At 45.7% G+C, this 22,365-nt stretch overlaps 1 protein-coding gene across 1 annotated transcript in view; it reads right to left on the reverse strand.

The window, feature by feature from the left end:
• Nucleotides 1-18,334, reverse strand: part of Kcns3 (potassium voltage-gated channel modifier subfamily S member 3) — a 54,481-nt gene extending 36,147 nt beyond the window's left edge. Inside the window, exon 1 of the mRNA XM_051143432.1 lies at nt 18,178-18,334. The gene's annotated coding sequence lies outside the window, so the exon portion shown is untranslated. The remainder of the gene's footprint in view (nt 1-18,177) is intronic.
• Between the last annotated feature and the right edge of the window lie 4,031 nt (nt 18,335-22,365).

Below are 22,365 nucleotides of genomic sequence, written 5' to 3' on the forward strand. Positions count from 1 at the left end.
AATGTTCTAAGTCCTTGAAATATGAAACACGCACACACACGCACACGTGCACCCACGCACACTAAAACCTTCCTGAATGCCTCAATGAAACACAGCTGTGGGGCTGTGTGTGTAGGTATGAATGTGTGTGTGTGTGTATACATACACACATATACATATTTGTGTGTATATATGTGTGTGTACATATGCACATGAACATATATATATACACACACACAAATATATATATATATGTATATGTTTTTTGTGACAGAGTCTCTTATTAAACAGGGAACTGAATGATTCAGCAACGCCTACTGCCAGCCCAGAACCTGCCTGTCTCCATGTCCCCAATGCCCATTTTTTATCTGTAGGTTCTGGAGTTCAAACTCATGCCCTCGTGTTTTCTCGGGAAACACTTTACCACTAAACCCTACCCCTGGGTCCACGACACAGCTCTCTGAAGTTATCCTCTACACTCGTTCTTCACTCCTCTTCTACCACATATGGTTTTGCTAAAGGCATCTCCAAGGAGCCAAACCCCAAAGATGCCTCTCAGTCTGCATGTGGTTCACAGGACAGTGGCATTCATCAGTCTGGAACTCCCTAGGCCCTGCCATTGCCTATCACTAAACCACTCTTAACTGCTCCTCCCACTTCTCCCATAACATAGCTAGGTCCCTAGGAAAGTCTACTTCCTCTGCTCAGATTTTAAATCGAAGGCCAGAGACTAAATAGGGGCCAGACAGGTGCCCCAAGTGAGAGTAGGAGCATCCCTGGCCACTCTCAGAAACAGGAGTGTACTAGCCCATGCAGAAGACTGAGCTCACTGCTGTTCCTCACTCATAGGTTGGCTGGAGGCTACATCATCCAATTTATCAGGAACATTTACAAGTGTTATTAAACACACCCAAATCTTCCATTCATTCTCTACTCCCACCACACCTGAATCTCAGCTTAGACATCCATGAACCAAGCCAGCCGGGTGTAGCTCTTCCCCTCACTACCCACACCACTGAAACCGAGCCAGTGGCAAGGATAAACACAGCCATGTTCCCAGCCCCTCACATCTCTCCCTTTCTCCATCCTCCCCATCTCTGATCCATGAAGGTATTCTGCATGATTCTTCTGGCTGGCCAGCGTGGACTCTGACTGTGCCCACTGCCTTTGGCCTATTTCCATTCCTTCCCCCAGTGCTGGACTCTGTTCCAGCCCACACACAGCAGGCTCTTCAGCCTTCAGGATGAACACTAGATCTAGACTGGGTAAGTGGTGTTAGAAAAGCTGATGAAGCTGTGTCCGCCTCAGTTTCCTGATTCTTGAAGTACAGAAACTGAACACCAACCATATCTCATGTAGAACAGGTAGGAAGGAGAAGAGGGAGGACATCGACCTGGAGTTCTCTGTGCTTCCGACATAATAAATGATCAACACAGTCTTAGCTGGTATCAACATTCCTCATCATCCATCCTCTTCACCTGCCACAACCCAACTCATACCCCGGAAACTACTGAAGAATGGCTTGACATTTGCCAGAAGTTCCCCCAGCTCGAAATGAGCCCAGGTCTCCACACTTGCTTTGTCTACTCAGAGCACCCCCCCCAAGACTCCCTCCATCCTTTTCTCCCTGACCTCTGCTTCCTTCCTTTCCCAAAACCATGCCTACTTCACCCCTGCAACCAACAGCCCCTGTGTCTGCCTGGCCATGGTGTTTAGTTTGCTCTCTGTAACAGAGTAACTGGTTTACTGTTGCCAGCCTGCACTGGAAGCTTCTCAAAGGCAATGGGGGGCTGTCTCATTTTCCTTACTCTTTGTATCCTTAATGCTGGGCAATAAATAATGAATGCATGAATAAATTAATGACCCTTTGAATCCCCAGGCCAACCCAGAGAGGCAGGCATACTCATGGTTCACCACTGACGGATGCTGCTCTCAGTGAACTGCTTACAATATAAACATTAGGATCCAAATCTGATCTTCAGAACACATGTGAAAATGCCAGACATGGTGCGGGGTGGGATGGTGTATGCTTGTAATCCCAGCATTGGGGGTGGGGGTGGAACTGAATGCATGCAAGGGGCTTGTTGGTCAGCCTAGCATGGGTGGTGAATTCCAGGCCAGTAAGAGACTCTGTGTCAAAACCAAGGTAGACAGTACCTGCAGAGTGACACTCAAGGGTGACCTCCAACCTCCACACGTGTGTACATGTGACTACACAAATGCACATAGGTTAATGGGTCCAGAAGAGAATAAATGAGGCCAGAGCCCACTGAATACCAGGCTCAGGGAAGGGAATGGGAGGAGACATCATTCTGCCTTTCCTGCTATGGCTTGTCCCTAAAGTTCTTGTCCCTAAAACAAACCAACTTCATCTCCATAAATGAGTGCACTGCACAACTGTTTATGTGAGACTCTACAAAATGTCTACAAAATACTAGGGGCCAACACAGAGAAATTCTGTACCATTGCAGTAAGTGAGTGCAGGTAGCCATCTAACAGTGTGTCACCGAACAGTGTTTCTAAAAGCCTATGTATACGCGGCTTACTTTGTGCCAAGCACTGCGTGAATTACTTTGCTGGATGCTGCCTTGTGCAAGCTAAACGTTTCTATTGTCATTCCTGTTCTACAAATGAGCAAACCAAGACTAACAAGGATAAAAAGCATCCCCATCCAGGAGAGGGAGGCATTTGACTCAAAGCAGGGGGAGCAAGACCCTGTAACCAGTCAGCTGGCACGAGAATCCCAGTCACCTGCTTCCCCACAGTACGGCTGAGATTTCCATAGACAGATAGAGAGATAGAGAGATACTTAGATACATAGACAGACAGACAAGATGGTAAGTAGATGACCAACAGATTGATGGAAGGTAGATAGATGAAAGATAGATGGATAGATAAATATCATAGATGATAGATGGTAAATAGATGATAAACAGATTGATAGATGATAGACAGAGATAGATAGATAGATTGATTGATTGATATCAATAGACTGATAGACGTAACATTAGTTACTTCTCTCATGGCTACAATAAATTACCTGACCAAAGCAACTTAGGGAAAGGGTTTATTTTGCCTTAAAAGTTTGAATCCCAGCACTCTGGAGGCAGAGGAAGGCAGGTCAATGTGACTTCGAGGCAGGCCTGGTCTACAAAGGGAGTCCAGGACAGTCAAGATAACACAGAAACCCTGTCTATAATAATAATAATATAGTAGTAGTAGTTGTTGTTGTTGTTGTTGTTGTTGTTGTTGTTGTTGTTGTTATTATTATTATTATTATTATTATTATTATTATTATTATTATTATTATTATATGGTTGGGGGTCACCACAACATGAGGAACTGTATTAAAGTCCATTAAAATGTCAAAGCATTAGGAAGGTTGAGAAGCACTGGCCTAGATCTTGTCAAGTTTACAATCAATTTTAACCCTTACATATAGATACATAGGCACACAGATAATTAACATATCAATAATAAAAATATTTTAACACAGATAACTACTGATAGGGGAGAGACAATAGTGACTATAAGATAATAGTACCTACAATCAAGCATGACTAAATAGATTAATGTGTACATCAGATTTATACCAATGTCTGGTGCACTTCAAGTCTTGTATCAAAGTTTACTTTTTTTAAGATTCATTTATTAATTATTTATACAGTATTCTGCTCCCATGTGTGACTTCTCACCAGAAGAGGACACTGATCTCATTATAGATGGTTGTGAGCCACCATGTAGTTGCTGGGAATTGAACTCAGGACCTTTGGAAGAACAAACAATGCTCTTAACCTCTGAGCTATCTCTCTAGCCCCAATGTCTACTATTTTTATCACTAAATATTACAAGGACCCTAAGAGTCATCTAAATAAGAACTGGAGTTCTAACATAAGCACTTCTCCCACAAATCTGATGCTAATATGAAAGACACCAGGCACACACAGGAGAAGTCCCTGGGGACTAAGCCTGGGGAACAACATCAGGGTTGATCCTTAGGGACTTTGTTCTCTCAGTACATTCCAGGTATCCCTGGCTTCTTTTCTGCAAATAATGATCTTCAGTTTCACCCTGATCCCTTTTCAACTCAGTGGGGAAAATCTATAAAACGAGTCTTTTAAATGGTGTAAAATAGGCGTCACATATCTCCTACATCTTTTGTGGATCTTTGGGCATATGTAACAGGAACTTGTTGTGATGAACCAACACAAACATGATTTTCCCCCAAAAGGTTCTGGGATGTTTCTGGAATCAAAGAAGGGAAGGCACCTCACTTGGAACAAACAGGAGCTGGGACCCTCCTGACAAAAACTGAAAGTCACAAAGCAGGTGGCTAGCTGAGCTCATCCTACCTGCCTATACGATAGCACAAGCTGCAGGAATGTCAAAGGACACCCCAGCTGTTAGCATCCATCTAGAAACATTTAAATAGGGACGAATATCTACTCCCAAGAAACTGGGTCAAGAGGACGCAGTTACATGGCCAACCCTCTCCAAGAATCCTCTATTCCTTATCTTAGAGCAAAAAATACTGTATGAGGATTGTGTGTGTGTGTGTGTGTGTGTGTGTGTGTGTGTGTGTGTGTGTGTGTAATTTCACACATCAGGGAACAGAGGCCTCTCTCCAATGCCTCTCAAATCAGTAGCTAAGCAAGTGACGTCATCATGTTCTCGCTCCCGCCCACACCCTCTTGTCATGTGGCCACAGGGCTTTTCCCATCTCCTCTGTACATTTTCAACATCAGGAAAGAGGCCAAACTCACTGGACATCAAGCAAGAACACTACTTCCTGCTCCTCTGGCCTCAGCATCCTGCAGTCTACCTCTTGGCTGCAGCCCCAATCATCCCCAGCTACACCAGGAATGCTCCCACTCACTGTTTCCAAATTGTTGAATCAACTCCCTCTAATGGGTATCTTCTTTCTGTCTTTAGGAAATCAGCTGAAGGGGCTGGAGAGATGGCTGGGCAGTTTTTTAAAAAGCACTAGCTGCTTTCCAAAGGACGTGGGTTTGATTCCCAGTACCCACATGGTGGCTCACAATCATCCTTAACTCCAGTTCCAACAGATCTGACATCCTCCCCTGGCACACAAGTGGTATTACCGACATGAATGCAGGCAAAATAGCTGCCAATTTTTTTTATTTAAATTAAAGATATCAGCTAAAACGTCACCTTTTCCAAGTGCTTTCGTTGCGTTCCCTGTTCCCTTCCCACAGCACACACAGATCCAAGGCTAAAGAGGTATCTCCACAAACCAGTTTGTAGAATCCCACTTCCCAGTAATATATATCCCTGACATCCCATGATATCAATGTCTGATTCACAGCAGACAAGTAGAACAAGTCTAGTGGAAATATGACTAAATTAATGTTCTACTTTAAACAAAAAAAAAAAAAAGCGCACTGTGGGTGGGAGGGATGGTTCAATCTGCAAAGAGCCTGTCTCTCAAGCAGAAGGACCAGTATGCAGATCCCAACACCCATATGAAAAGCTGTGCGTGGCAGCAAGCACCTGTAATTACAGTCCTAGGGAGGGAAGCACAAGAGAATTTCTGGAACTCTAGCAGAACCAGTGAGCTGCAGGTTCAGTGAGAGACCCTGCCTCAAAGTACAAGGTGGAAAATAATTGAGGAAGACATCTGTCTTCAATCTCTGGGTCCACACACATACATACACAACACCATCCCCCACGCACGCACTTGCACAAAAATAATAAAATTAGAAATTTTTTAAAGGGCTTCCCTGCTCCTAGCGGAACAGAGGCTGCCAGGGAAGTGTCTTTCACACCATACCAGCTTTCCCGGGGACTGTAACAAGCAAGCGTGTTAAGATGTCATATTAAGCTAAGTGCCCTCTCTGCTGCTATCAAAACACCTGAGACCAAGTAATTTATAGAGAGTGGAGGTTTTCTTAGCTCGTAGTTTGTGAGTCTGGGAAGTCCAAGCACGTGCTGCAGCACCCCGATGAGGACCTGGCTGCATGCAAACCCGGCAGCAGCTGCACATAGTGAGCCAGAGTGCACGTGCAAGGTCATGGCTTTCCTTCTCTCATTACAAACCCACCAGTGTCATCACAGGCATTCCATCCACACAACTTCATCTAATCCTAATGACCTTTCAAAGACCCCCACAACACCTCCAAAAGCCCCCGGCATGTGAATTTCAGTCAGAGCGCCAAAGAACATTGTCAATAGGACAAAATGACAGCCTACAGACTTGGAAAAGACCTTCACCTAAATCCTACAGAGGGCTAATATCCAAAGTCTATAAAGATCTCAAGAAATTAAATATCAACAAACAAGATAATCCAATTTTTAAAATGGGGTACAGAGCTAAACAGAATTCTCAACAGAGGAATCTTGATTGGCTGAGAAGCACTTAAAAATATGCTCAATGTCATTAGTCATGGCCAAGGGCCATCCGGTTAAAGGAGCTCATTAGGCATGTGAGTTTTGTAGGAGGCGATCCAGTATTTTACAAGGTACATACGGTGATGCACCTCAGAATTGCTTCCAACCTCTGACAACCCCATCAACTGTGCACTGCTCCATCTCTCTAAAATCTGGCATTAGAGCCAGGCATGGTGGTGCATGCCTTTAATCCCAGCACTCAGGGGGCAGAGGCATGTGAATCAATATGAGTCTAAGGCTATCTTGATCTACAAAGCAAGTCCAGGGCAGACGAAGATACGTTCAAGGTCAGCCTGGTCTACAAAGTGAGTCCAGGAGAGACAAGGTTACACAAAGAAACCCTTTCTTGAAAAACCAGAAAGAAAAAGATATCTGGCATCAGTGTGAATAGTCACTTTCTGGGTATTAACCAGCTCCAATTGAGCAAACTTCCTACAGGATCTTGTTGAGGATGTACTGTTTATAGTTCAGATGAATTAATCCCTGATTATGGAAGGTCTGATTTGATTCAAATAGTTTAAAAAGCTAAATTGTTTTAGATCTTCTAAAACAATTTTAGAGAGTTTATGGTTGCAATAAATATCATTGTGGACCTCCAGATGTCTCACTAGGGGACAGACTTGAAGCAGATTTGTGGCCTCAGCTAGGCCTTCGCTACAGATGGCACCACGAATCCTGGTATTCACCACTAATATAGACAAGTTGGTTTAAACTTCCCTTGAACCCAATATATAATGGGGCCCCCTAGAAATGTCTAAACTAAGCACGAGCCTTAAAGTCTAAATATATAAACTGTTCTAAATTAATTCCTTATACCTTGTCACTTTCTGACATCATATGCTGTCATCTTAAATTTACTGTTTCTTAGAATGAAAGACAGATAAACTTACTGTCCTGCACTCATTATGAACTAAGAGATAGCTGGATAGTGTATGGTTAGGTCGGTCCTAATTGAAAAGTCATATATTCTTGTAAGTTTTAGAGCCTGTTAACCTTTAGGCCTTGCCAACCTTTGTCACTCTGAACTCACTGTGATCTTATGTAATGGATACATAGATAAGAAATGTTTAGCTTTAAAACATGTAACCTGTTGTATTTTAGAATCCATCTGTTCTTGTGGCTAATTGCCCTTTTTTGGCTATGAGGTAATTCCCTTTTCTCAGAAGTATAAGTACCGTAACCAACAATAAACAGCTTTGAAATTAGGAAGCTGAACCAGTTGAAGTTAAGATGCCTAACATCATTCCACCTCTTCTCTTGAATGTGTGTGTGTGTGAATGGTTTACTTTCTATCTCTCTCTTATTTCTTATTTCCCTGTAGACTCACAAATAAGTTAGCCAACTCAGGGCTTTACCATCTGCCTTCTAGGGCTAGCAGGCCTAAGTTTAAGTTAGCTTACTGGAGACCTCCACCAAGAGGCCTATCAACAGATCAAAGAGCCTCCTTTTATGACCCCCACCCAACCCTGCAGTTTCTAGGTAGAAGCCGCTTTTACAGCCTCAGCTATAGGAAAAATTGTGGTCAGTTTAAGCTCTCCTCCTCCGGCACAGTACAGCCAGTCCCTAGAGCAGAAACCCTGGGCTCCCTTTCTTCTTTCTTCTTTCAGTCCTGCTCAGTTGCCTGAGCCATCAGCTCTGGCGATCCAAGAGATGAAGTGAACTGAAGCAAATCCTCATCCTACCCCAGAGACCCTACCCTGGACCTCCTCAGAGCAGCAGCGGGGCATTAACAAGTCATCAGGGAAATGCAAATCAAAACAACCCTGAGATTCAATCTTATACCAATCAGAATGGCTAATATTAAAATCTCAAGTGACAGCACACACTGGTAAGGATGTAGAGAAAAGGGGACACTTCTCCATTCCAGATGGGAGTGCAAACTTGTACAACCACTTTGGAAATCAATCTGGTACTTTCTCAGAAAATTGGGAATAGTGCTACCTCAAGACCCAGCCGTACCACTCCTGGGCATATACCCGAAAGATGCTTCACCTCGCAACAAGGACATTTGCTCAGCTACGTTCACAGCAGCTTTATTTGTAATAGCCAGAATCTGGAAACAACCTAGATGTCCCTCCATGCTCTTTTGTTTGCTTGCTTGGTTTGGTTTGGTTTGGTTTGGTTTTTAAGACAGGGTTTCTCTGTGTAGCCTTGGCTGTCCTGGACTCACTTTGTAGACCAGGCTGGCCTTGAACTCACAAGTAACAGCAATCTGCTTGCCTCTGCTTCCCTGAGCACTGAGATTAAAGGCATACACCACCATTCCTGGCTACTCCATGCTCTTAATGTCATCACAATTACAATTTCTTTTGGGGGGGTCAGGGGGGAGGCAGCTCAAGAAAGTTTCTCTGTGTAGCCTTGGCTGTCCTAGACCCTCTTTGTAGACCAGGCTGGCCTCAAACTCACAGAAATCCACCTGCCTCTGCCTCCAGAGTGCTGGGATTAAAGGCGTGCGCCACCACATTCCAATTACAATTTCAAGACATGAATTTTGAGAGTCTTATGCAAGACATCATGTAAGTTCTTGTCTCTCTGTACCGAGGCTGAGCCCTGACATGCTGTGGCATTTCCAAAGGGTTTCAGAAAAAAATGTTTATTGCTGCTAAACGAAAACAGTGCATTTGCCAAACCATAAATCCTCAGTATATTTACACGAAATTCTCAGAGGGCCAAGCGTCTTTTGCTGTAACATGTTGCCACAATGACTACTCTGTGCAGTGAAAAACAAATTTTACTTCTTAAAATACAATAAAATTAATACTATGGCTTGTGTAGTATTCACACCATTATATAAAAAGAAAAGAGAGAGTGTGTGTTTACACTTCAAAACATCCACCAGGTGCTGGAAGCTGTCCTAGAGGGATGTCTCCCACTGCTTTGCCCAGTCTGTTATGACTAACTCTACACTTTATGAATATAAAAAAATATAAAATAATGTGATTCCCCAGGCAATGTAAGTTTTAAAATGCTTTTCATTTGAGTTATTAAAATTAATTCTCATACGTCCTCTTTTCCAACTTACTTCCTACACGCATCGACCTCTCTTTGGGTTTCCCAGTTCTTCATACAAGAGAGAACAAGGCAGAAGAGAGCTGGAAGGCAAAGCGAATCCAAGGAGCACTGTGTTTGCCAGCCAGCAGGGACACTGGTGGCTCAAGGGCTAAAGCACAGAAACCAGCATTACCAAGTGCCTTTGGGCAGGTGACCATTTCCCTCCCATTCCACCACACTGCAAGAAAATCTTCACCGAAGAGGAGACAGGCATGCATACTGAAAACATAAACCCCCAGGTGCCCCCAGAATAAAATGTGGTGGCTTTCCTAACCTAATTTGCACAAAGGATCACATTTATGTACTTCCCACTTAAAATAACTAGGGAAAATCACAACCACTCTGCATTTACCCACTAGAGTAGTTCCTAAAGAAATTCTTGAAGACAGGGTGGTAAAAGCAATGTTCATAAAACAAATGTGGATAAAATAGCACTGCACTCTTTGAGGTTGTCTACTTGTGTCAAATCAGCAGTCAACATGCATGAGCACTGTTGTCTCCTTAAAGACCTATGTTTGTGTGCATGCGTCCGCAGCTTGAGTAGGTAGCCCTCTTTGAGTGGTTTCAATTAGAACTCCCTCCCATGAGCTTGGGTATTTGAACACTTGGTAAACAATTGGTGACACTGTTTGGAGAGGTGGTACAGCCTCGCTAAAGGAAGTACATTACTGGGGTGGACTTTAAAATTCCATAGTCCCAATCCACGTCTGATTCACATTTGTGGTTTAAAGTGTGACCTATTAGCTTCTGGCTCCATCCACTTAAGAGCCGTGGCTCCCCGACTCTTATGAACTTCCCCTCCAGAACCATAAACCAAATAAACTCTTCCTTCTGTAAGCTGCTCTCACTCGTGGTATTATCACAGCAGGAAAAAATATATATAACTGATGCTTTGTCTTATTTCCTCTTTTCTACACCATATAATACCCAAGTCCCAACATGGAGGACCATTTGCTCAACAGTCTGAAGCCGGGCCTCATGATCTAACGGTTGCATGAAAATGGATTCTGAGCTGTTCCCACCAAGGGACAGATGAAGGCTACAAGTATACTCCAGAGCTCTTAATTCTGTTGATAAAAATGACTAGGAAAAAGCAATGGCTCCACTAACAGTTATGATCATATAATTCAACTGAGCATACGAAGCTTTTCATTTTACCATCCCATATGAAAGCTAGGCACTAACTAACATGAGGAAACATGTGTAACACCTTACAGAATTTAAGTCTAGAAGAGCTGAGAAAAATGCAGTGTTTGCCACTAAAAAGACACAGCAGACTGACATTCACTCTCGGATCATCACAAGATGTCCATGAGTTGGCTTAAAGGGCAAAGCTCTCAAGGCACAGAAAGGAAGTTTCATCAGACTGCTATTTACCATCTAAAGACACTCCCTCCCAAAAAAAAAAAAAAAATTGTAATCTAGTCCAGCAACTCTTCTTAGATTGTTAGAGGTTGTTTACCTTTATACTGTACCCTACTACAAATTTCAGAAGACGGTGGCAAAGGATAATGGGATTGGAGGAGATGATGAGAGGACTGAGAATAATGGGGGATTTTTAGTTTTGGCAAAGACCAAGGGTAAACTAATAGACACATATGGATGGATGGGTAAATAGATAATTGACAGATAATAAAAATAAATAGATATACTGATTCATAAAGAAGGAAAATAGATAAAGGATGATTGATAGATAGATAGATAGATAGATAGATAAAGACAGACAGAAAGAAAATATAAAAATTGACACTGTCCTACTCTAAGAATGTCCCTGGAATGCCAAGAGAGCTCTTTTTCCCATTTCTTTCCAATCTCCTAAATGAGCACCTCTACCTGGAGGCTGACTGTGACTATGTGACCCAAGCAGAGAGGAGGTACCTGGATACCTCATAGTTGGGCGAGCTCATCTTTTTTTCTAAGCCTTACCTCAGTTTCCACCTTAAGCCTGTATCTATAATAAACTTGTCTCTACAGCTCATGAAAAAAAAAAATTGACACTGTCTTATGTGACACATTCCTTTATACTTTGTCGCAGAAAACATATATTTTAAAAACAAAGAGGTTCAACCCCAGAGCACAGTCTCATAGCTAATAATTATTCTGGTAAAGTAAAGTCGAATCACCAAGGTGATCAGAACCCCTACCTACCAACCCATTCACATCTGCGCACTGCCCTCTGGATAAGCCATAACACCTTGAACTTGACTTAAAAGCCACAGCATAACCTAGCTCTTGCCCCACTTCTCAGGCTCCTCCCAAACATCCTCCTACAATCTTCTCCCAATGCTTAGTACTCAATCCTCAGCTTAGGAGCCTCTTGCTCCAACCCTTCCTTAACGAATTCCTACCCATCCCTTAGAATAAAATGGCTTCTCTTCACTGGGTTCATGAAGTTTGCACACTTATTTTTAAAAAGGCATCATGAAAACCCACAAGACAACCACTGCGTGGTGTGTGTTATTTACTGACTTCACAGACCAGAATGTAGAAACATCCTTGCCAGAGCCAAAGCATCTTCTCAGTCCAAATGCACAAACCACGGCCTTTAACCACAAAGTCTCCCATCTCCTTAGCCAGTTTATAAATTTTACCTCAAATAAATCATAAAGGATACTTTTATGTTTACCTTGGCACATAAATCAGAGTTTAAGAAAGCCAGACTTCTCCATAGCAGAAGAAAAGAAAAAGATGTAAGCATATCCAAGCTCCCAGATCCAGTCTGCTGGCTGCCTTCTATTTGGAAACACTACTTGCTAGGGTTTAAGTCTTCTTGACAAAAAAAATCTTAACACACTGGGCATGGTAGCTCACATTAATCCCAGCACTCAGGAGGCAGAGATGGGTGTATCTCTCTGAGTTTGAGGCCAGCCTGATTTATATAGAGAGTTCCAGGGCAGCCAGGGATACCCAGAGAGACCCTGTTGAAAAAGAGGAAAAGGGGGAAGGGGTGGGGTGGGGCTTAAAAAAGCAAAAGGATTAAATGGATTCTTTGTATAAATTTCGATTATACGGTCCTAGCTCACTCTTATTACCTATAGCTTTAAATGGATCAGTGAGAATTCTTTCTTTAAGGAACAGCAAAATAATGGTGACGTTCACTATTGACCTTCAGGTTAGCATACTTTGCTAAACATACATGAATGGTAGGTTTAGTTTTATGTGGCAACTTGGCTGGGTTACTAGATGCCCAGATATTTAGTTAAACAGTACTTCCAAGTGTTTCCATGGGGGTTTTGAATGAGAATAACATTCAAACTGGTAACAAATTGCCATCCATTGTGTGTTGGTCTCATCAAAACAGCTTAATGTCTGTCTCTCCCCCACGTGCACACACACACACACATACATGCACCTACCTCCTCTCTTCCATATCTGTCACAGTGTACCCACAGTATGCCCAGCTGCTACCACAGTATATATTACCAGAAAGGCACTCAAGTTCTTGTAGAGCAGATCTCTGACTCCACATGTTAATTATTAGCTTTAATGAGCATCTAGTAGGTGCTCTGCTGACAGTAAACAGGACATTTCATTCATCTGGAAAGTTCCCAAGCTCACTGAAGCCAGCTGCTATAAACACTGATTGCTCAACTGCTGGCTAAAAGCAAGCCGACCAGAAGCCTTTATCATTCAACACTCGTGTAATTAAAGACAATATTTATACCATATCTCCTCCAAGAAAATCCATGATCCAAGGCTCTGCAGGATTCCAAAGAAAGTGAGACAACCCCAGCCCCAAACAAAGAAGAAAAATGCTCCAATCTTGGCTAGTAACTACCTTTACTAAAGATGACTTTTTATAATGTGCTCATCCTTCTAAGTTTCAAAAGATGGTGTCAAAAAAAAAATAGAATCAAGAATTAGAAGGTCCCAACCAGCTTTTTTATTTCATTACACGTTCTAAGCATTTTACTGCGCTCAGCCTAATTCCTATTCCCACCTTGCATCCTGCAATAACAGCCCCATGACAAAGTAAAATAACATCAAAAACACTTTCTCTTCTTCCACTTCTATTGTGCCCACTTAGCACCAGACCAAGGTCAGAATTGAAAAATCAACTTCAAAGCTGGCACTGTTGCTCAGCTGAAGGAGTACTTGCCTAGCATACACAGAGCCCTAAGTCTGCGCCTGACTTCTGCATTGGTGCCATAGTGGTGTGCACCTATCACCCCAGCACTCGGGAAGGGGAAGCAGGAAGTTCAAGACCTTAAACTTACCATCAGCTACACAGCAGGTTAGAGGTCAGCCCAAGATACTTTAGACCCTGTCTCAGAAAAGAGAAGACAGAGAAAGAAAAACGTCGGCTTCAGAATAAAATTCTGACTCAGCTGCCTCCATTGGAGGCACCTCCCCATTGGAGATGAGAAAGAAGTTGGGCTGAAAGATAGTGGCTTGAGAATCAGGATGGACCTGGCTATGTCCACACTGGAGGCTTATCCCGCCATCCTCCCAGCCCTGCCCCGCTGTGAATTACCATACTCAAGATGCCCCCAGGCCTCCATGAGACAAAGCTGGGTAAAGTTAGGGCATGTGTCCACGTGGCTGCGCCCAGGTATCACACAGGTAGCATCTAAGTTGCTCAGCCTGTGTTTCTCCTCAGTACCCAGATCCACAAAGGTCACATCTCAGATGCCACCTGCCCTCAGTGCCCAGCGTACTGAATTTAATGAATTTAAGTCAGGGATGAAGTATTCTCTTCGAGTTTTCTCAGTTTCTCATGTATTATCTGGAAACCACCATGATGTTTGTCTAGTTGGTGATTTTTAGTTTCTGCCTTCCTTCTTTTCCTTTCAAATCAGCCAAGCAGAGACCAGTGAGAAGCAGGCTGGAAAAGACAAAAGCTTTTAAATTCTATCTTTTTCTTGTTGTTTGTTTTGTTATGTTTTGGTGGTGGTGGCGGCGGAAGCAGCAGCGGTGGTAGTGGTTAAAACAGGGTTTCTCTGTGAAGCCTTGGATGTCCTCGATCTCATTCAGCAGACCAGGCTGACCTCAAACTTATAGAGTTCTGCCTCCCTCTGCCTCCTGAGTGCTGGGATTAAAGGCATTCAGCATGCACTACCACTGCCTGACTTTGTCTATTAATTTTGGTATGTTTTCACCAGTCTCTATTCTCTTGCCATAATATGACTCAGGTCCTAGTTCTTTTAAGCATCAGCTGAGCTTTTAAATTCTAGTCTTCGGGGCTGGAGAGATGGCTCAGTGGTTAAGAGCACTTCTGCTCTTCCAGGGATCCTGAGTTCAATTCCCAGCAACCATATGAAGGCTAACAACCATCTATTATAAGATCTGGTATCCTCTTCTGATGTACAGGTGTATAAGGAGGCAGAACACTGTGTATGTAATAAATAAATAAATATTTACAAAAAATAAAAATTAAATTCTAGTCTTCAAGCTTCCTCTTAAGGTTGAGACACAGAACACACAAGCACTTGATAAATTTGGGCCTCCTCCCCCAGTCCCTTCACCAAACTCAGTCCAAAATTCCACTACAGAGAAGACACAGAATTGGAGCCACAGGACCACACATAGGGTGTGGAGACTCACAGGGGCTCTGCAGGCAGACTGCAGGAGTCAGACTTCTGCCTTTACATTTTCCTCCCTGGGTGGCCTTGTCTCTTTGTACTGAACTGAAACAGGGCAATGATTAAAGCCTATCTCCTGTGGTTATCCTCAGAAATAAATGAGTCAAGCCATGTTTAAAAAAGAAAAAAAGTTAGTATTTGGCACTTAGTACAAGATACCAATATTAGCAATCTAAGTCTTTGTAGCCAAGCAGAAAAGATGCAGAGAAGTGACCTATGTCAAGGAGCCACAAAGAACCATCTATCAGGGTTGGTAAGTCTTTGATGCCTTCTTGTAGATATTTCACATAAGAGGGAAGACGCTGTAGTGCAGTTAGTGGAGTGTTCGCCCAGCATACAGGAAGCCCTGGGTAGATTCCCCCAGCACAGTATAAACCAGGCATGGATCATGCATCTGAAATTCCAGTACTCAGAGGTCAGTCATAAGTTCAAGGTCATCTTTTGACTATATAATGAGTCAGAGACTAGCCTGGGGTACACGTGACCCTGCCTCAAAATTTAAAAAGGGTTTTAGAAAAGATATGTCTTACTAGTGACGTAAGGATCCACTACCCTGGTGTCTGAAAAACAGAAGTAATCCTAAGACCCATCTATCCCTCTGCCTGGACCTACATAGACAGCAATCCTTCCCTCCTAGGGAAACGTCAGGCCACCCTCTGGTTGGCCTCCGTCAAGACTCCCGAAGCACCTAGAGAGCTCTGGTCACTGCAAGCTCCTCCATCAATGCTGCAGTGAAATGAAGAGTGTAAGCCTTACATCTCCGCATGGGGCAATCCCCAGAAAAGCACCGAGCAGGGTACCCAGCCCATACTGCACACAGCCAATAAATATTATCTATTTTAAAAGAAAGAGGAGGAAAGCTCTATGGTACCTACTTTCTCCAAGCAGACACACATTCCAATACCGCATGCCGCGTTAAGAGCAGACTGGAATCTGTGGAAGAAGAGAGAGAGGCCATGCTGTGTCTGTAAAGGATTACGGTGCACAGAACACTTCATCAGTCAAAAACAGGAAACGCCTTTTTGCCATTTCCCAAGAAAAAAGAGGAGAGGGAAACCCTTGGTTGGGGATTTGCTGGCAACTCCAAATGTGATGGTTACTTTTAACTGTCAATTTGACACAGTCTGGACTCACCCGGGGAGATGGGCCTCTAAGAATGTCTGTGAAGCATTGTCTCAGTTACATTTATTGATGTGAGTTGACCTGTCCACCTTGGGCAGCACCATTCCCTGGACTTGTGGCTAGTAATCCATCCCTCTTTGCTCTTGACTGCGAATACAATGTGACCAGTTCTCTCAAGCTGGGGGCTGCCACGATGCACTGGAATTGTAAGCTGAATGCACTTTCAAGTTGCTCTGTGAGTAATTTATCAGAAAAGAGCTGGGACACCAATTCCATACTTGGGGTTTTTAGAATTTTAACATTTCTGAACAAGTCCAAGACAGTTTGGACTCCCTGACTTGATCTCCTAGGCAAACCCAAGCAAACCACACAGCTAGGCTGCCTTCATTCATGGCTGTGTGTAGGCATTGTGGGCTCCCACACAAAACCCTTAGCATGTGTGTGCACACCATGCTTTCGACTCAAGAGGCCCTATTTGTTTCAGCATAACCTTCTCCTCCTCATCCCAACACTGGCTACTGCTAGTCCTGAAATGACAAACAGTGTAAGAGGAGAGGGAAGACAACTGTGAGGAAGGAAAAGAGCAAGGCTAACTCTGGCATCTTTCACTATTGCTAGCCAAGCGCACACCAAAGGAATCGGTCTCCTCAAAGAGCTATGGACCCAGACTCAGCAGATACTCTTGCAAACCAGTACCTTGGCAGGAGGCAAAGGCTTGCTTCCTGTTTACCTGAGAGGGTATTTGCAAGGAGTCTAGAGCAGTAACACATGGGCCTACACTGATGGTTATGCAAATAGTGTAAACAAATATATGCAAAGAGTGGGAAGGTTTCTAATAGAGTTTCCCCTCTCACCGGTCTCACAGCCTTCAGCAGACTCAGTGAGAGAAAACCCAACAGCTTGGAAGAACCACAAATCCACTCTCCCAAAAGGAACACACACACACACACACACACACACACGTCCTCTCCTTAAGCACCAGGGCCCCCCAAGTCACTCTCACAGGTTCGACAGAATTTTCGGCAGAATTCTGTCCTTGCCAAAGCCGCTAAAATTAAGCTATCACCTTGGTCTCTCCAGACGAGACAGATGTAAAGGAGGAACCAAGGTCGTATAAGGTGCTCCTATCCTAAATCTGACTAGAAGGCTTGGGATGGGGAAGAGAGAGGCGCAAGGGGACACAAGCTCTGCAATGCGAAAGGCGTCCCGGTCAGGCTCGCCGCGGCCCCTGCCGGCAGGTCTAGTTCGTTCCAGGGCCCCCCTGAGGTCTGACTGGAGCCACCAGCGAGAATGAAAAGAAATTAGAGCTCCAGACTCTGCGGACCCACCTCGCGCCACTACTGCAGATTCAAGTGCAGAGAGTCTGGGGACCATTCCACAAGGGCCCAGTGAGCCCCAATCCGCCCCACCTAGCGCGCGCTGACTGTCCCCGGGCGCAGCGCCGCACCAGGGCAAGCGCCCTGGGTACTCTCTTGCCTGCAACTGTCGTGGGGCGCCTTGCAATACTGCAGGGCAGAGGGGAGGGGGAGATATGGTAGAGAAGGCGGAGCAGGCGGCCGGGGAAATACTAACATTTGCCAGGAAAGCGCCTCCTCCGAAGAAAGGAAAGGAAGGGCTTCCCGGCTTAGGAAACGCCCCGGGGATGCCCCCACGCGAGGTGCCGCCTTTCCCTGGTTCACCCGTTCTCCAGTCTCCAGTCGGTCCTCCACTTAACCTCCTGCCCCAAAAGCTGATCCTAGCTGCCTTCCCCAGGTGCCCAAAGAGACCCACACTCGGTTTGGGTAGTCTGCAGCTCGCGCAACAGGCAGAGCCGAGGATCCAGCGACGGCGGGTTACCGGCTCCCGGACTGAAGCCGCAAACCAGGCGCCCGGCTAGATGCAAAGTCCCTAAGCAACAGAGACCTGTGAAGTCGTGCACCTGCGACCTAAGCCACCTGAGACTGGAACAGCAAAAGGTGGGGGAAGGTAGAATAAAGTTGAGGGGTCTCATGGAGAAGTGCCACGGGCGCAGGGAGGTGGAGACCGTAGCAGGTACCTGCAGGAGTTGGGAGTCCTGGCGCGTCTGGATGGCTGGGCTCTGCGACGCCGCCTGCCCGCGCTGCAGGGATTCGGTCTCGCCGCGCGGCCCGGCACCGCGGCCGCCGCGGCGGCAGGAGAGCGGCATAGCCCGCGTGAGTCGTAGAGTCCGCGGATCCCGCCCGGCCGAAGCAGGGTGCCTAGAGAGGCGGGCGGGACCGGGCGGGGCCAGTTTCTCAGTCAACGCCCCTCTGCCCTCCGCTCCTCCTGCTGCCTGGCGTCCATCTCTCCCACTGGGTTTCCCCGGCCCAGGGCGCGCCGCTCGCACCCACGCGGACCGCTGGGGACTGAGGGGGTCCCACGGCGAGCCCCACGCACGGATGTTTGGACCCAGACACAGCAGTGCAAGACCGGCATATCGGTCCAGGCCCTACTGCCGAGTCACCTCAGGAGTGTCCCGCCCTGCCCCAGAGGGAGGCCAAGGTCACATCCCAAGCCTCACGTCCTTCGCCTCCCACCTAGAGCACGCCAGGGAGAGAACCGCAGTAGGGCAGAAGAAAAATAACCTCTCGCGTGGCCTGAGCAAAATGACTCTCGAAAGTCGTGTCCAAAGCAACACTTTGCAAAACTGCCGGGGTTTTCTTGAGCTGTCACGAGGCCCCAACTTGTTTTACAACAAAGTGCGAAGGAGAAAACGACCCCCTTTCTGCCACTGTTTGCCACCACCCGCTCCCTGAAGACTCATACACAGGAACAAGTTGGTTTGTTCCTTTCCTCGACTTACCAAGTCAGAAGAGATGGCTGGACATATGCACCAAACATATGCTCTGCGTGTGGAGAAAGGAAAGGAACTGCATGAGTGGAGAGCCAGGAAGGGGAGAGGGAGTCATCCAGAGACGGCTCCAGTTGGGGTTGAATTAATAACCTCTGCAAGGGCAGCGAGTGGTCCAGAAGACACGCCTGGCCTACCCGCACTGGCACCGAGTGAAAACACAATCAACAGCCCGGAAGAGAAATGAGGCGCGCGCGGGGACTCACCCCCCCCCCCGCGCTCCCCCTCCCGCCCCCAAACTGCAGATTTTTAAGTTGTGCAGACACGCAACCCTTCCTCAAGGCCAGCTGCTCAGAGTGTGGGCGCCCAGTGTTCTCAAGGTTCCCACCAGACATCAGAAGCTTTGCTGGCTGCCCCTAACCCAGACTTGATGACAGTCACCTCAGACACCTAGCCAAAGCAGGCACCTTTACCATGGAGACAAGAAGGATGGGGACAAAAGAAGAAAGATACTTTTCTGATCTCATGGAAGGGCCCTATGGTGTCTGTGGGCTCCGTAACTGCCCTTTGTCCATCAAACCCTAAATTGAGTCAAAAAGGTGAACCGTGTTCCTTATTTATTTTTATTACTTTTTATTTATCTGTATCTATATGTGTGGGTGCGTTCACATGTTGGCACATGAAAGGAGGGACTCAGAGGACAACTTTCAGTGGTTGGTCCCCTGTTTCCATCATTGAGATGCTGTGGATTGAATGCAGAGTGTCAGGCTTGGTGGGAGGTGTCTTTACCCACTGAGCCATCTTACTAGCCCCTGAAGCCTGCATCTTCGCAGGAGGTCTGGCCCAGAGAAGAGGGTCGCAAGCAGTGGGCAGAAGCCCCTGAACACTCTGGTTCACAGAAGACAAAACGAAGTTGCAGGCCACTGTAGAGGCCTATTTGGACCTCTGCCCCTTTCACCTTCATCGTTTGATTCCCTCAGGCCTGCCCCTCTCACATCACAGAAGACCCAAGGCATTTGTCTACTCTGATGTTTGCAGGTGTCTGTGGTAGGTAATTTTCATAAACAATTCATCGTCTTTAACCTAAGATCTAAATTAATTCTAAACGTTTACATTTTATCAGCGTCATGGAATCAATAATCCCGGATCTCCCCCAGCAGTTAGCTACTGGAGAATTTCTAAAGCACTCAGTTTATCCTGCAAATCCAGCCTTGTTTGCCTAAGAAGGACAAGCGCAGATCGTCAGTCTGTGGTCTGCAGAAGGCGTCTGCAGTGCAGAGTGGGCTGTGGATCCTTATCCTGAGATCTGGGTGGCGAGGGTGAACAGAAGAGAAGGAGCCAGGCACAGAAAGCGTGAGTCTCACTGTGAGCATCTACTGCAGGGCGTGTAAGGGGTGTGACCCTCACTGTGAGCATCTAGAGCAGGGCGTGTAAGGGGTGTGAGCCTCACTGTGAGCATCTAGAGCAGGGCGTGTAAGGAGTGTGAGCCTCACTGTGAGCATCTAGTGCAGGGCGTGTAAGGGGTGTGAGCCTCACTGTGAGCATCTAGTGCAGGGCGTGTAAGGGGTATGAGCCTCACTGTGAGCATCTAGTGCAGAGCGTGTAAGGGGTGTGAGCCTCACTGTGAGCATCTAGTGCAGGGAATGTAAGGGGTGTGACCCTCACTGTGAGCATCTAGTGCAGGGCGTGTAAGGGGTGTGAGCCTCACTGTGAGCATCTAGTGCAGGGAATGTAAGGGGTGTGAGACTCACTGTGAGCATCTAGTGCAGGGCGTGTAAGGGGCCACCGGTCTGAGGCAGTGGGTCAGCCATTGTTATCCTCCTGAATCCTGTGAGGAGCCACACAGTCCTGCAGTTGTGGTGTGTCACCTGAAAGGGAAATTCCTTCATCAAGTAAAGTACATGAAATAATAAACAAGAAAGCACATTTGCTCATGAAAATTAAATCAATCAATTTCTCAATCTCTCTCTCTCTTTCTCTGTCTCTCCCCCCCCCTCTCTCTCCAGATACTACCATCAACTCACATCCTCACATCCTTCCTCTGCCTACCCAAACCTCTCCTTGATTTTTCATTTCCAAAGTCCAAATGACAGAAAAATTGGGCACCACCCCTAAAGGTAAGAGACTAGTGGTCCACCTTTGTTCCTGTATGAAACAGGGACAGGTCTGCAAGTGAGGGTGAAGATGTCCTCATCTCAGGCAGCAGGACAGAGAGGGCGTGTGTATTGGTAACAATGGGCAACATGTGTCAAGTTGGTGCCTTGCTCATCGCCACTCTTTACCCTGCAGTGTGAGTGCCACTGTGGCCAATGTGAGTGCAGAAAACACCTCCCCCAAGCCACCAGGCTCTTCAGGTCTGCCCCCCTCACAATTGGTTCTCTATTCCCAGGTACCTTCGTTGCAGCACAGATGGTTGGTGGGACTCCATTAACAATTAAGATCCCCTGGGAGGTTCCGCCCCCCTCGTGGGTTATGAATCTCCTCTCCCCCCAACCTCAGCACCCTGTGCTTCCCCACTGCACAGCCCCTCACACGCTGGCTTTTAACTGTTGTCCCCCACTAGCTAAGGAGCTCCTTGGCAACCACATTTCAGGCATGTAGGCTCTTCATGTTTGTGCAGTGATTGACTGAAGGCTCTGTCAGGGAGCCCACAAGTTCCATCTGCTCCTCATGGGTACTTAAATCTTTTGTTTCTATGCTGCCTTTTGCCAGGTAGAAAGGAAACATGAGCCATCACAACTCTCGTTTCGCTTGGTTGCTGGGAAGCTCAGAACTAAATTTATATAAATTAAATTTAGCACTTAATTAGCTGAAGTGTTCTTGTTCCATATTATTTCAATGATGCTGATGCCTCTTTCATGAAACTATGGTGTATTTACCTGGTGTCTTATGTTATAGTTCTGTTGTTGTCATTGTTTGTTGTTGTTGTTGTTTCATTGAGCATACCTTAAAGTTTTGTTCTTAAAGGTACAAAGACTTGAAGTCCAACTCTCCTCCGCCTCTGACAAGCTCAGCAGTATTTCTTCCTGGCTAGCTTTGGGCTTGGGCCATATGATATTCATGGTCTTTGCCAGCTCTAAAAGCTTTATACTTCTATAGATAAAAGGAGACAGTTTATAAATTATTAATGAAAGAATCTTGTGACAGAATATGGCTCAAGTCTCTAGGCACAAAGGAATACACCCTTCTTTGGGTATGGAGGGACACCCTTTAAGGGCCCCATAGAGCCAGCCAAGGTGAGTCCTGAAGAGCACAGTATTCCCTGCATTCCCTGGTAGGGATTCTTTACCCACTTAACTAAACAAGGACTTTGACAAGTAAGGCCATGAAAACACCCTAAGTGAGTGGCCTTTCAGTGGATACCAGTTGATTTCTCATCACCTCTCCAGCTTTTTACATCTTTCTCTCTGCATTACTCATCCCATCATCAGCCTT

Source organism: Acomys russatus, chromosome 1 (genome assembly GCF_903995435.1).
Source record: "Acomys russatus chromosome 1, mAcoRus1.1, whole genome shotgun sequence".
Lineage (NCBI taxonomy): Eukaryota > Metazoa > Chordata > Mammalia > Rodentia > Muridae > Acomys > Acomys russatus.